At 44.3% G+C, this 12,771-nt stretch overlaps 1 protein-coding gene across 5 annotated transcripts in view; it reads right to left on the bottom strand.

The window, feature by feature from the left end:
* NCOA1 (nuclear receptor coactivator 1) overlaps positions 1-10,836 on the bottom strand; it is a 660,387-nt gene extending 649,551 nt beyond the window's left edge. For all 5 annotated transcript variants that reach the window (XM_030198687.1, XM_030198689.1, XM_030198688.1 and 2 more), the window contains exon 1: positions 10,368-10,836. The gene's annotated coding sequence lies outside the window, so the exon portion shown is untranslated. The remainder of the gene's footprint in view (positions 1-10,367) is intronic.
* Positions 10,837-12,771: the final 1,935 nt, after the last annotated feature.

Raw genomic sequence — 12,771 nt, forward strand, 5'->3', positions numbered from 1 at the left:
TTGTGGAACGCCAATTTCCCATTACGTTGAGCAGTTAATTCCTTTAAATATTTGGGGATTCGACTGACAATGGAAGTGAGTACCTTGTATCGTAGTAATATTGCGTGTCTCATGGAGGCTACTCGAGGTCAGCTAGAAAGCTGGAAGGCTTTGCCGCTATCGCTGCTAGGGAGGATAAATCTGATGCAGATGGTTCAGTTCCCCCGATGGTTATATGTCCTTCAGAGCCTTCCAATGTGTATGTCGAAAAAAAGACTTGCATCTTTTAAACAGATTGTGGGGTATATTTTGTTGGGACGGGGAAAAAGCCCAGATTTCGACTGGCGGACATGCTGGGATTCTGGAAACAGGGAGGTTTAGGGTTGCCAGATCTAAAAACATACAACCAAGCGTGCTTAATGAGACACCTGAGTGATTGGCTTGAGAACATGCAATATTACATGCCGGTGGAGCTGAAAACAGCGTTTATGAACCATATAATTTCTATTACCTTTTACATTGTAAGAAGAGTCAAATACCAACCCATCTGAAGGGGAGTGTTTTGTTGGGCCCCCCTCTGAGGCAGGCGTGGAAGGGGTTAGTGAGTAAATTGCGATGAAATGCATTAGTTTCAGATCAGATAACAATTAGGGGTAATGGGGACTTTGAACCGGGCTTAGATAGCGCCATATTCAAGATTTGGGAACGGAAGGGAATAGTTTTACTGGAGGACTTGCTAACGGAAGAAGGCAAGCTGCTGCCATTTGAAACGATACAAGAGTGAGTAGGCCCCACATGGGGGAATAGGTTTGCATACGCACAAATTAAACATTATCTGGCCAATTTGGATGGACCTTCAGTGGGGAATCGCTTGGGAACAAAGATTAGAGAGTTCTTTCAGCAGATGTGGGAGTGGGGGTTTCTGTATCAGGGCTTACTCAGGCCCTTATCAAAGGGGCCCCGGTTAGAGACCATATACGGGTAAAGAGACGGTGGAAGGAGGACCTGGGGAGGCATCTGGGAGGCTGGGATGTAGCAGCAACCCTAAAGGCTATTCCCATACTGACTAAGGATGAAAGATTAAGGTAGTGTGGCACAAGGGTGTTACTTAGAGCATACATAGGCACAGCTGGTTCATATGAAACCGCAAGAGGGGGTAAATTGTAATAAATGCAGACAACACAGACATACATTTTTCCATGCGATATGGGAATGCCCCCAAATACAGCAGTTTTGGAAACAGGTGAGGCGTTTTTTTGGCCGGTATATTAGGAGAGGGGGTTAGGGGATCAGTGGAACAATTTGTGCTAGACAAACCCAAATCATATTACCTGATGAAGAAACATGCAACCCTTTTGAGTCGTAAGTTGACTCTAGTAGCGCGAAAAGTCATATTACAATACTGGGTGGGTGTCGGAGGAACCACCGGCATACTGGCACTGGAGGAACCAAGTGTACTTGCTGGCGACCTGGGAAGCAGGAGATGCTGGGGGATCCCCTACGCGGAGGAAGGACGTTTTGGCGATATGGAATCCTTACCTGTCCAGTCTGAGCTCCAGGGGAAGAAGCCTTATTGTCAACACCTTGTGATCAGTGAAGCAGATACCTATAGACAGGGAAGCTAGAGATGAGAGGTCGAGGAGAAAGATTGTAAGGGGTCTGTCCTGGAAGCCTTTGGGGCTAGCCAGGGCAAATTTTCAGATGGGGGGGATAGGAGCGATCAATAAATCATGAATGGAAGGCTTAAGGAAGTCTTGGTACTAGTTATTACTAGGTAGAGGTGGGATATGATGTTAATGCAAGGGTTGGAGCATGTGATTGGTCTTGCCATCAACAAAGCGGATGGGAGGAGGGAAGGAAGGGAAGAAGATAGGGGAGGGAGAGTTAAGAGTGGAATATAAACAAAACATAGACAATAATAATCTGGAGGGAGGGGTGGGCACGAGTCGGGATTGGGTAAGGGGGAGATAAAATGTTAGATATTTTGATGAGGTGACAATTTGCACTAAGATGGTTTGGTCATAATAGAATGTAGATCGAACTTGTTGAATGTTTACTCTGATGGATCATTAATAAAAACTGTTGAAACATAAATAGTAAGGGGTGGGAGAGGAAAAGAGGGAGTTAAAAGGTTAAACATTTGATGACATGTTATTTTGTATGATTTTCATCTTCATGAAAATATTTTGACTTGTCGCCAATAAAAAAAGTGTTGAAACATAAAACTGACTTGGGGAAAATCCACTGCTTATTTCTGGGATAAGCAGCATAAAATGTATTGAACTTTTTCGGGATATTGCCAGGTATTTGTAACCTGGATTGGCCACTGTTGGAAACAGAATGCTGGGTTTGATGGACCTTTGGTCTGTCCCAGTGTGGCAATTACTTGTGTACGTATGCCATCTTTGACATTATCTCCAAATGGAGAAGGCTTGAAACGGCGGTGAACCTTCCCAGGAGTGTCACCTTACCACTACTCGAAGGGTGCAGTAATAGCTCATCTGGGAAGTCACAAAACATCCCAGAAGAACATCTAAAGAACTACAGGCCTCTCTAGCCTCAGCTGAGGTCAATGCTCATGAATATACAATAAGAGATGAGGCAAAAATGGGATCCATGGGAGAATAGCATGTCTGAAATTGCTGCAATCCATAAGTAACATCAATGCTAGTCTCACATTTACAAAAAGATCCGAAACCTTTTGTTTTGTTTTTTAAATTTGCACACTGCCTACATCCTAGGCTGTTTCCAAGTCAACATACATACTAAACTTCACAGAGAACAGAAATATATTCACAATTTCAAATAAATCAGTATTGCTCTTCCTCACCCCCCCCCCCCCCAAACAAATCCAAACAATCAATCAGCATGGAAAAAAAAAAGATGTATCTTCAATAACTTCTTAAACTGAGGCACACTGGCACACAAACATATCTGACCTGGAAGTGCATTCCACATCTTGTCACTGTGAAATTGGGACTACATATCCCTCAGAATTATTAACTTATGTTACTTACAAAAATCATCATTTTAATACAGTGATATCCATCATCTACTTCTTAATTCAGTTTCACCTATTTGTTCTTTGTTATCTCCCAATTAAATACTGTTGTTACTATAACATGTGGTTATGTGTGACATGAATACTTATTGTAATAACCTTCTGAAGAAATATCAATAAAAATAAGATTTAAAAAATGGGAAATTAGGAAGTGGAAATTCTACATCACAATAAGATCAAATAGGGAGCAAAATGAAACAAAACACAAACAGCTTTATAAATCATGTAGAGCCCCGAGGCTATTCTATTTTCATATGAATCCCAACCAAAATGAGACACTGGAGAAAAATACAAATAGATCTAGAAAGGAGTTATAAGGGCTAACAAAAATTTTAATTTGCTCTTCATAAAGTCAGTATTATCTATACCTGAGTTATCCTGTTTTCATCTTCAATAAGGGTTAAATTCCACCATCCCTATCTGTCATTCTGATACATATCTTTTAAATCAGGTTTTCAATGGTGGTGGTAGTAGAGAAAAAGCAACTATTTCTTGCCCTATAAACAAGATCAAAGTTCAGACACAGGTGTCAGGATATAAACAGATTGAGGCAAGGAGCTGTAGTGGGGGGGGGGGGGGGGGGGAGCAAAAGATACAAACCAGGGGAGGCAAGGACAAGGTTGAGAACAGAATGGAGAGAAAGAACCAGGCAGTAGCCTAGTGGTTAGTGCAGTGGACTTTGATCCTGGGGAACTGAGCTTGATTCCCACTGCAGCTCCTTGTGACTCTGGCAACTCAGTTAACCCTCCATTGCCCCTGGTATAAAATAAGTACCTGAATACACGTAAACCACTTTGAATGTAGTTGCAAAAACCTCAGAAAGGCAGTATATAAAGTCCCATTTCCCTTTCCCCTTCAATGGAAGTAGTAACTTGCTAGTCACACACGAGTGACACCAGCTGCATACACTATAGCAGGGCATGTTTATCTGCTCCTACCTTTGCTAAAATAATATTCAGGCACCTTTCCGATCTCAAAGTGCAACTTTCTTTAAATTAGCCCCCTTCTTATCTTACTCCTGTTACTCTATCTCCCCTGTTTACTAAGCCATGCGGCAATGTCGACACAGCCCATTCAAACTGAATGGGCTACCTTGGCATTAGTGCGCAAATCAGTAAATTGGGGGGGGGGGGGGGGGGGGTACAAGTTCCATCTTTACTTATACCCTATATTAAAAATGTTTTATTGCATATTGTGTTGATATTAATGTAGCATACTATGCTATACTTTCTATTATTTGAATATTTTTACTGCTCTAATTGTCTACTGCTTATGTTTGACTTATTCTTGCTTTACATCACCTTGAGTGAATTCTCATTTATACTTGATAGAAATAACAGAGTTGACACATTAATAACTGAAAATAAAAAAAAAGGAAAAAGAAAACTTTTAAATACATAACAACCCTAATGTTGAAGTCCACAATAAGGCAGGCAGAGTTCCTTAGCATCCCTCCGGACCGGCCCAGAATGACTGATGGGTTATGCCCGCCTACCAGCAAGTGGAGACTGAGAAGACTGATTTTGAACCAACCAGTAAGAGCACTGCTCAGCCCCCCTGGAAGCCTCAGTATTCTCAAGTCTCCAGCAGGTCACAGATGTGGTGAGCCCCTTGGTCTCAAAAGTTTCTCTTTCTGAATTTCTGTTGGAACAAGAAACAGCAGATAATTCTAATACTCATGGTAGGAAGATTAAGGTTTTCTGTGTTCTTCTCTATCCTGCATCTGTGTACCGTTTGGTTAGTTTGCTGGCAGAGGCTGAGGCCCGCAGGGATTCCCTGATGCCTCGGGGATGTTAAACTCAGGTGGCCGAATCCCTACCCCCTCTATCCCTGAGCTTTCCCTGAATGCCTGCAGCTCAGGGTGGACTCTGGTCCGTTGCTGGCCTCAACCCCTTCAAGGGAAGGGAGTTTGCAGAGCACCGAGGAACAGGCACTACGTTAAAAAGAAAAATTAGTCCTTACCTGATAATTTTCTTTCCATTAGTCCCAACAGATCAATCCAGAGACTTGTGGGTTATGTCCCTCTACCAGCAAGTGGAGATAGAGAGACCACCAGAGGCTTGCTCTATATGGTCATGTGCAGCCAACAACACCTCAGTATGAATGATACCAAAGCAATGGAAAAGAACATTTGAATACAAGACCCACTCTCCTGCCTCTTCAGCAAGTACAATGTAGAACCTCAACCGCTTGTGCAGGAGAACATTCAAACATACTCGAACTGTGAAACAAACAAACAGTGCTAAGGAGTGGCCTAGTGGTTAGGGTGGTGGACTTTGGTTCTGGGGAACTGAGGAACTGAGTTCAATTCCCACTTCAGGCACAGGCAGCTCCTTGTGACTCTGGGCAAGTTACTTAACCCTCCATTGCCCCATGTAAGCCGCATTGAGCCTGCCATGAGTGGGAAAGCGCGGGGTACAAATGTAACAAACAAACAAAAAAAAAAGGAATCCTCATAGAACTCACAATAAACCAAAAAACAAACAGCAGAAAAAGTGAAGATACATACCTGTAGCAGGTATTCTACGAGGACAGCAGGCTGATTTTTTCTCATGATTGGGTCGTCGTCCACGACGGCCCAGGAGACCAGCAAAACAAAGAACTCTCAAGAACGCTCCGTCACGCAGGCAGAACACACCGTGCATGTTCGAATGGCTTCCCACCCGTGACGCGAGCGTGCCCTCCTCAGCTGAATAAAAAGCAAAATAGAGAACTGGAACAACTCCGAAGGGGAGGAGGGTGGGTTTGTGAGAACACTCAGCCTGCTGTCCTTGGAGAATACCCGCTACAGGTATGTATCTTCACTTTCTCCGTCACTTGGGAGATTGGCTATTGGAGACAGAGAACTTTACCTCACTGACACTAGAAAGGCACTATTTTCAACCCTGGCATTTTCAATATTTATTACATGCGCCAGTCTATACTCTCCCATAGAATATAAAAAGTAGTGTTTTACTGCTTCCATTGAGAGACGTTTGGCAGGAGTGTACAGGCTATTTGGGCGATATCAGCAGAAATGTCCGATATGTTGCTTATTCAAGGAAATGCTATATTTGAACTGGGTAGGAATAACAAAACTTTTCAGGTTTAGGGAAACAAAGATGTTACATATTTGTCTCATGTAATAGAATCTACCGGGAGGCTAAAGTCAATGGATTAGCTGTTTGGGGAGGCTCAGTCCTTTTTAGGAGATGTGTTTGCTTACAAGCAGCTGTCTCATGTGGTTTTGGATGCGATGCAGGAGGCTCATACTGAGAAATTCCGGGAGTTTTTTGCTAATGCAGGGGAGGACCAGTTCACGGTATCTTCATTTCACAGTGCCTTCATACAGATCTGGCCAGGGAAAGATTTTGCAGATTTGGGATGTAGATGTAGACCTACAGAGGACTGTTGACTCCCTCAATTTTACAGCTTTGGTGGGGAGGATAATCAGCATAACGCCTAATGCAGATTTACGGGAATGCCAATGCGCTTGTAGTTTATATGACACAGGAACAGTTGTTCAAGATAGGTAAAATAGATTCACCAATTTTTTGATCAGTGCCAAACTGCAGAGAGCAACTTTTTTCATACTTCTGCTCTTCCTCAGTTGTGCAACAGTTCTGGAAACCCATGATAGTATATATATGAGTCATTTTATGGTCCCCCATCCCTTTCCATCCCCCCCCCCCCCCCCCCCCCGACAGGAATTTTGCTAGATTGTTTTGAGGTTTTCACACTGCTGGGAAAGAGAGGACATCAGTTACTCAGGAAAGCCCAAATATAGTGGGCAAAAAAACATCTTGGGAGTCTTGGCGGTGTCTGACTCACCCTCTTTTTGGGTCTGGCGCAACAAATTTCATGCATTAATGATTTTTGAAAGTAATCAGGCCAAGGCATCGCCTAAGCGTAGGGAACTGTTTCCGTCCACTCGGGAGGGTTACATCTAGTCCCAACCCCACAGGGCCCGTAGTGGTATTCTCAATTTTCTTTAGATCCTGATGTGGTGTGTGAGTTTGTTTGTTTTTTTCCTTTCTTGAAGGTGTACCAGGGGGTTTATGTTCTAACTAGCCGTTAAGCCCGTAAAAACGGGCGAGTATTGCAGCCCTCCTCTCTCCCCTGGCCTGACCCCGTCCACCGATCCTCCCCCCCATATCCAGCGACCCTCCTCTTTCCCTTGGCCTCCCCTCCTCCCCCCATGTCCAGCAACCCTCCTCTGTGCCCTGCTCTCACCCCAAGTCCAGCAACCATGGCCTCTCCCCCCTGCCCTCCCCCCATGTCCAGCTACCCTCATTGCCGCCGCTCCCTCCCCCCTCCATGCCGGGCCCCCTGCACTGACCTGACAGCGCCTCTCACCTCCATGTGAAAGCGCTACAGGCAGCAGCAGATCGCTCTGCTGCTGCCTGCAGCGCTTGCACACGGAGGTGAGAGGCGCTGTCAGGTCAGTGCAGGGGGCCCGATGCGGAGGGGATGGGGGAGGGTGGAGGTTGTTTCGCGTGATGTTCCTTTCCAGGCGGCAGCGTCGGCATCCTACAATTCAACTCCGTTTCTCTCGCTGTTCCGCCCTCTGACTTCACGATGTCTTGACGCGAGGGCGGGACAGAGAGAGAAGTCTGTACTGCGCATTTGCAAGTGAGTACGGTCACTTGCCATTTATATGTTTGATAGGTGGGACAAAGGAAGGGCAGGTCAGTCTGTTCTAAGTATTAGAGCATTTTGTTAGGATGGGGGGGGGCTATAAGAGACCAGCCCCCCCCTTTTTTTATTTTATATTTACTACAATTGCTGTAGCTTCTATTGCTCTAATATCCATTGTATTTCTTGGTGGTTTGTTACTTGTTTAAAAATAAAAATGATTATAAAATAAAATTAGCAAAGAGAAAAAGAGCATACATATATTAATGTACCACATAAGACTTTATGGAGAATACAAAGAAATGTAAATGTAATTCTCCCCTCCATTGGGAGCAAGTGCAATTTCTTTTTTAATAATATGGTATAATTTTAGTATTTTTGGTCAAAAAATACATTAACCTAACAGCAGTATTGTGTAAAGTTTGCAACTTTAATAAATTTTGGGGGCAACCTAAATAAATTCAATTGCAATAATGCACCTGATTTTGTGTGTGTGGGGGGGGGGGGGGGGGGAGAAACAGAACTTGTCCTCACAGAAATATTTATAAAAATTAAAATAAATAGTAGCCCAACACAACCACGTTATACCCCTTCTTTTTTCCACCATGTTGAATCTTGCGGATCGGGCTGCCCTGTGTTTTTTGTTTTGTTTTTTAATAATCCACCCGAGAGAAAAAAAGAGGCTGCATTTAACAGTCTAAACTAGTCAACATCAAAGTATTTATGAATGTGACATAACTTCCACATTAATAAAATAAATGTATGGGTTCTAGAAATAGTCTTATCAAAAGGATTCCCAAAATCCTGATTGTTTTAACATAAAGTGTAATTTATGCTCTACAAACAGGTTTGGCATTGCAATTAGGTACTTCTTAGGAGTGTGCAACATGCAATTGTATAAGGCACTACTGCTTCAAGGGCATGATGGTAGCAACAAGAATTAATCCAGCACTTGGAGGATGATGGAGGAGGAACACCTCACCCCACCCCCCCCAACTATGAAAGACATTTTGGGAGCATGCACAAGTCACTGCCAGCATAAAGTGTATAAAAATAAATTACATTGTTGTATATCTAATCTAAGATAACAATAAAGACTTCTTAGAGTTGGCAGGTTTTCTTCACAATCATTTTCTAAATCTCTCTTAATATACTACCATGTAGACTACAGCAAAGCTGTAGGGAGATGAGATCATACTTTCATCAGACAACCCCAAGAGTACAGAATCAATATTGGTAGGTAATATGAGGATACATTAGAATTCAATGTCCACAGCACCATTAGATGCTTTTTTAATATTCAGCACTGTAAAAAGCTTAAGCAATTCTTTTAATACCACACAGCTGTTGCCAGATCAGAAACTGGCGAGTGATCTGTTTTACTACCATATGTGACACACAAAAACTATGGTAGATTTGAAACTCTTGGACAACATGTTCAAGGTTCAGCTGACCCCTGCATCTATGTTTGTGTTATGTAGAACAGATCAAAAACGAAAATATAAAATACTCATAACGGCTGCAGCATGGCAAAAACCAGTCCGTGAAGCGCTAAATAGGTCACAGTGCACCTTTGGAAACACGCGGATTACCCCTCCTCTTTCTTAGGAACTTCGGATAGGGAGGAGGGAGATAGGAGGAGGAGAACGATTTGCGTCTCTACAACTCTTCTCCAGCATAATCAAATGTCAAATCATTGCAGTGACAGCCCCAGCCGTACAGAATGCAATGCAACAGTGCAAGTATAAAACCTCAACTGTAGCATCTTCTTGCAACACAAAAACTCTCCAATTTAAGGCAACTGTCAGCTGCTATCTAACGCAGAAAATAGGCAGGCGCCAACTTTGAGACAATCTACTCGCAACAGCAATTACAACTCCTAGCAAAACGCCAGTTACAGCAAGTTAAATGGCGTTTAGCTAAGTGGGGGGTATGATTTAACTTTCCATCTCACTGCTTTTTTTTCTATGCATAGGAACTTCTTCTTCACCTCCCTTCAGAAGAAAAAGGCCGAGTAAGCGCCACCTTATATAAATTAAAGCTGCAAAGAAAATACTGTCGAATGTATTATCAAGATAAATAGATGAACCAAGGCATTCCGACCAGCCCCCTGCCCGCCCCTTCAGCCATGTTTACACACACAAAAAAAGGCAAAAGACAAAGTTCCAGAAAAGGAAAATAAAAAAAGGACGACCTTTACCAAGAGGAAAAGTGTTTGTACGCTACTGTCCTTATTCTATTTATGCGGTCCTCAGACTACAAACACAAATCGTTTATACCGCATAGAGGAGACTTCTGCAAGGTAACCATAATCACAAAATAAAAAAAAAAAGTCAGAGAGCGGCAGCTAATTTAATTCTATAAAAAGGTTTTAGCTTTTCTCAGGTTGTCTCGCTTTATTTTTCCTCACTGCACGGCTCAGATTTAAGATTACACAGCCAGTCTGCCCACACTGACACATTCACCAAAAGAAAACAAAATATCTCCCCCCCCCCCCCCCCCACCTCCCCCTTTATATATCTCAACAAAACAGTACTAGACACGTTAGACCCCCTTCCCATCAACCTTCCTAGCCTTCAACATCTGACGGGACTAGGTTTGTGGCAAACACTGTCGCCTGACCACTCTGTGCCGCCTCGGGTAGACAATTATAAGCGCGAGAGAGCGCGCCTGTGCACGCACACACACCGCGCCGCCTCCCGCGGGAACTCACCTGCTGCGAGGTGACTGACAGGCGCTGCCGGCTCCTCTGTCCGTCGCAGGTTTGGGTCGCCACCACTGGTCTCCTCCGTTGCAGTCTCTATGGACTCCTCCAGACAACCAATAAAAGCACCCCCCAAAAAAAAAGTCGTCAGCAAAAGTTCTCAGGACCCCGCGAGGGCGGAGCGTGGCGTCTCCCCCCAAGCAAGAAATAAGGGAGAGCAGCGCTGACGAGCTCACGGGCTACCCCGTGCTGGGACAGTGACAGCGACCGGAACACACTAGCTGCGGGGTGGCGTAGGGTTGACAGCTGCCGCAAATACCCCCAGACTATAGAGATAGGAGGTTAGCGAATGAATTAAGCAATCCTTTCACGTTCACTATAGCTCTAGCAGATACTACTATCGCCGCCGCCTTCTTTTGCTTAGTCGCCAGCAAGTACACCGTGCGAGAAAACTGTCGATTCAGCTTCTCTCCGCCATGTTCCACCCCCACAAACAAACAGCTTGTTTACGCACGGCTCCACGCCCCTTACGTCTAACGTGTTGTGGGCGTGGTATCGTTGCTCCTCCTCCGACCTTTGGAGGGTAACGTTAAAGAGACGAATAAAAAAATGTCTGAATCAGTGGAGTGTTTGTATTAGTGGGACGCCATCTTGGTAAAGTCTGTTGAAAAACGTCTTGTTGTGGTTGTTTTATTTCCCGTTTGAAGAACGGAGAAAGTTTTTCATTATGTTTGTTTCTCTGCTTCATGGCGTAGAAAATGTGAAAACCACGCAGGAAGGTCTGGGCAGAGGCTGTGCCTCCTGCTCCCTGACTACAGAATTTTCTTCCTCGTTAACATTTTTCACGAAGTAATGTCACCAAAAGAGTTTTGCGCATTTGACAAACAGTACCTGGGTGAAAAAATGGATTTCCCGGGATCCGGAAAACCAGGTCTTCATGCACGGAATTTAATGAATTCCTGTGGACATCCGGGTGATCCGGTTTTTACCTTGTTCCCTTATGATAATGCCTTGCCTACACTGCTTCTGGAGTTTATAAAGTGTAATACATACAAATTTGTGGGTGTGCTTGAAAATTCGTTTTACTACGGTTGATAATGGTGTCCAATACAGTTGGGATAGTTTGTACTCACATTTTATTGATCTTTAGTTGGACGTTGACGCTTGAGGTTTAATTGTCCCCCCCCCCCCCCCCCCCCCTTTACCATAGTATCTGAATTTCTTGCATCATGCTTTTCATAAGGGGGGAAGGAGGAATGAAAAGGGCTGGATTGCTGTCGTGAATACTTATAGGCAAGGAGCACTGCACAAAAGGAAGGAATAGGTGTCCCCCACCCTTGTTCTCTCCATGTATTTTCTCTTACTTTCCTAGTTAGTCTTCTTTGATTTGGTCCCCAAACAGTAGTCTTAACAAATAAGTTTCAAAGATATTAGTGCAGAAACTGCAAGCCATCATGCTCTGATAGGCCCTGTAGTGCTCCCTCCCCAGAGCAACACAGGGTCGTCTGTCAGAGTACAAGGGCTTGCAAGCTTATCTGTGGGTCCTGCTTTGTGCTTTCCCATAGCTTAGGGAAGTCTTTTTGAGGTGCACGGTGCACCCTGAAGTTCCTGCCCTTACACTGCCCCACCCACTTGCTCCTCAGTTCTGACCTCTTGCACAGAGTGGTTGAGTGCTCTCCCAGAGAAAACAGAAAAAAGGTTCCATGGATGGCTAGCCGCTAGAACAGCATTTTGTTTGCTCCTCCAAGGCCCTCTGAGGCATCTATGAGCACAAAGAAAGGTTATGTCCATCCACACCATCGATGAGCCCTGTTCCTGTACCTGCTGGAGACAATTCATGGCCTAGTACAGGGCCCTCAGGCCAGAAGCAAACCTTGGATCAGCAACTAGCCCCCTAACCATCATAGGGCAACACAAAGTTGCCTCATAGCCGCTTCTCCACCCAGCCTTACTATTGCTGGCCCTAAGGGTGGATATTACCAAGCACTCCACCAGATTGACACTGGGGAATTGGGCCCTCCAACCCCCTCCCCCACTCATCCTCCATGCTTGCCCAGAAACTGGCAGACCAAGGAAGTAAGCAAAGCTAAACAGAATTCCTTTAAAAGTGGAGTGGAGGAGTAGCCTAGTGGTTAGTGCAGTGGACTTTGATCCTGGGGAACTGAGTTTGATTCCCACTGGAGCTCCTTGTGACGCTAGGCAAGTCACTTAACCTTCCATTGCCCCTGGTACAAAATAAGCACCTGAATGTAGTTGCAAAAACCTCAGAAAGGCAGTATATCAAGTCCTATTTCCCTTTCCCTTAAAAGGGCAGCTCCTGGGGGAAAGAAGCAGCATTCTCCAGAGGGAAAAATGCCAAGTCCTTTCTTAAACTGAAATCCGCTCATTGCATCTCTCCCAACTTCAGCAACTC

Source organism: Microcaecilia unicolor, chromosome 3 (assembly GCF_901765095.1).
Source record: "Microcaecilia unicolor chromosome 3, aMicUni1.1, whole genome shotgun sequence".
NCBI lineage: Eukaryota > Metazoa > Chordata > Amphibia > Gymnophiona > Siphonopidae > Microcaecilia > Microcaecilia unicolor.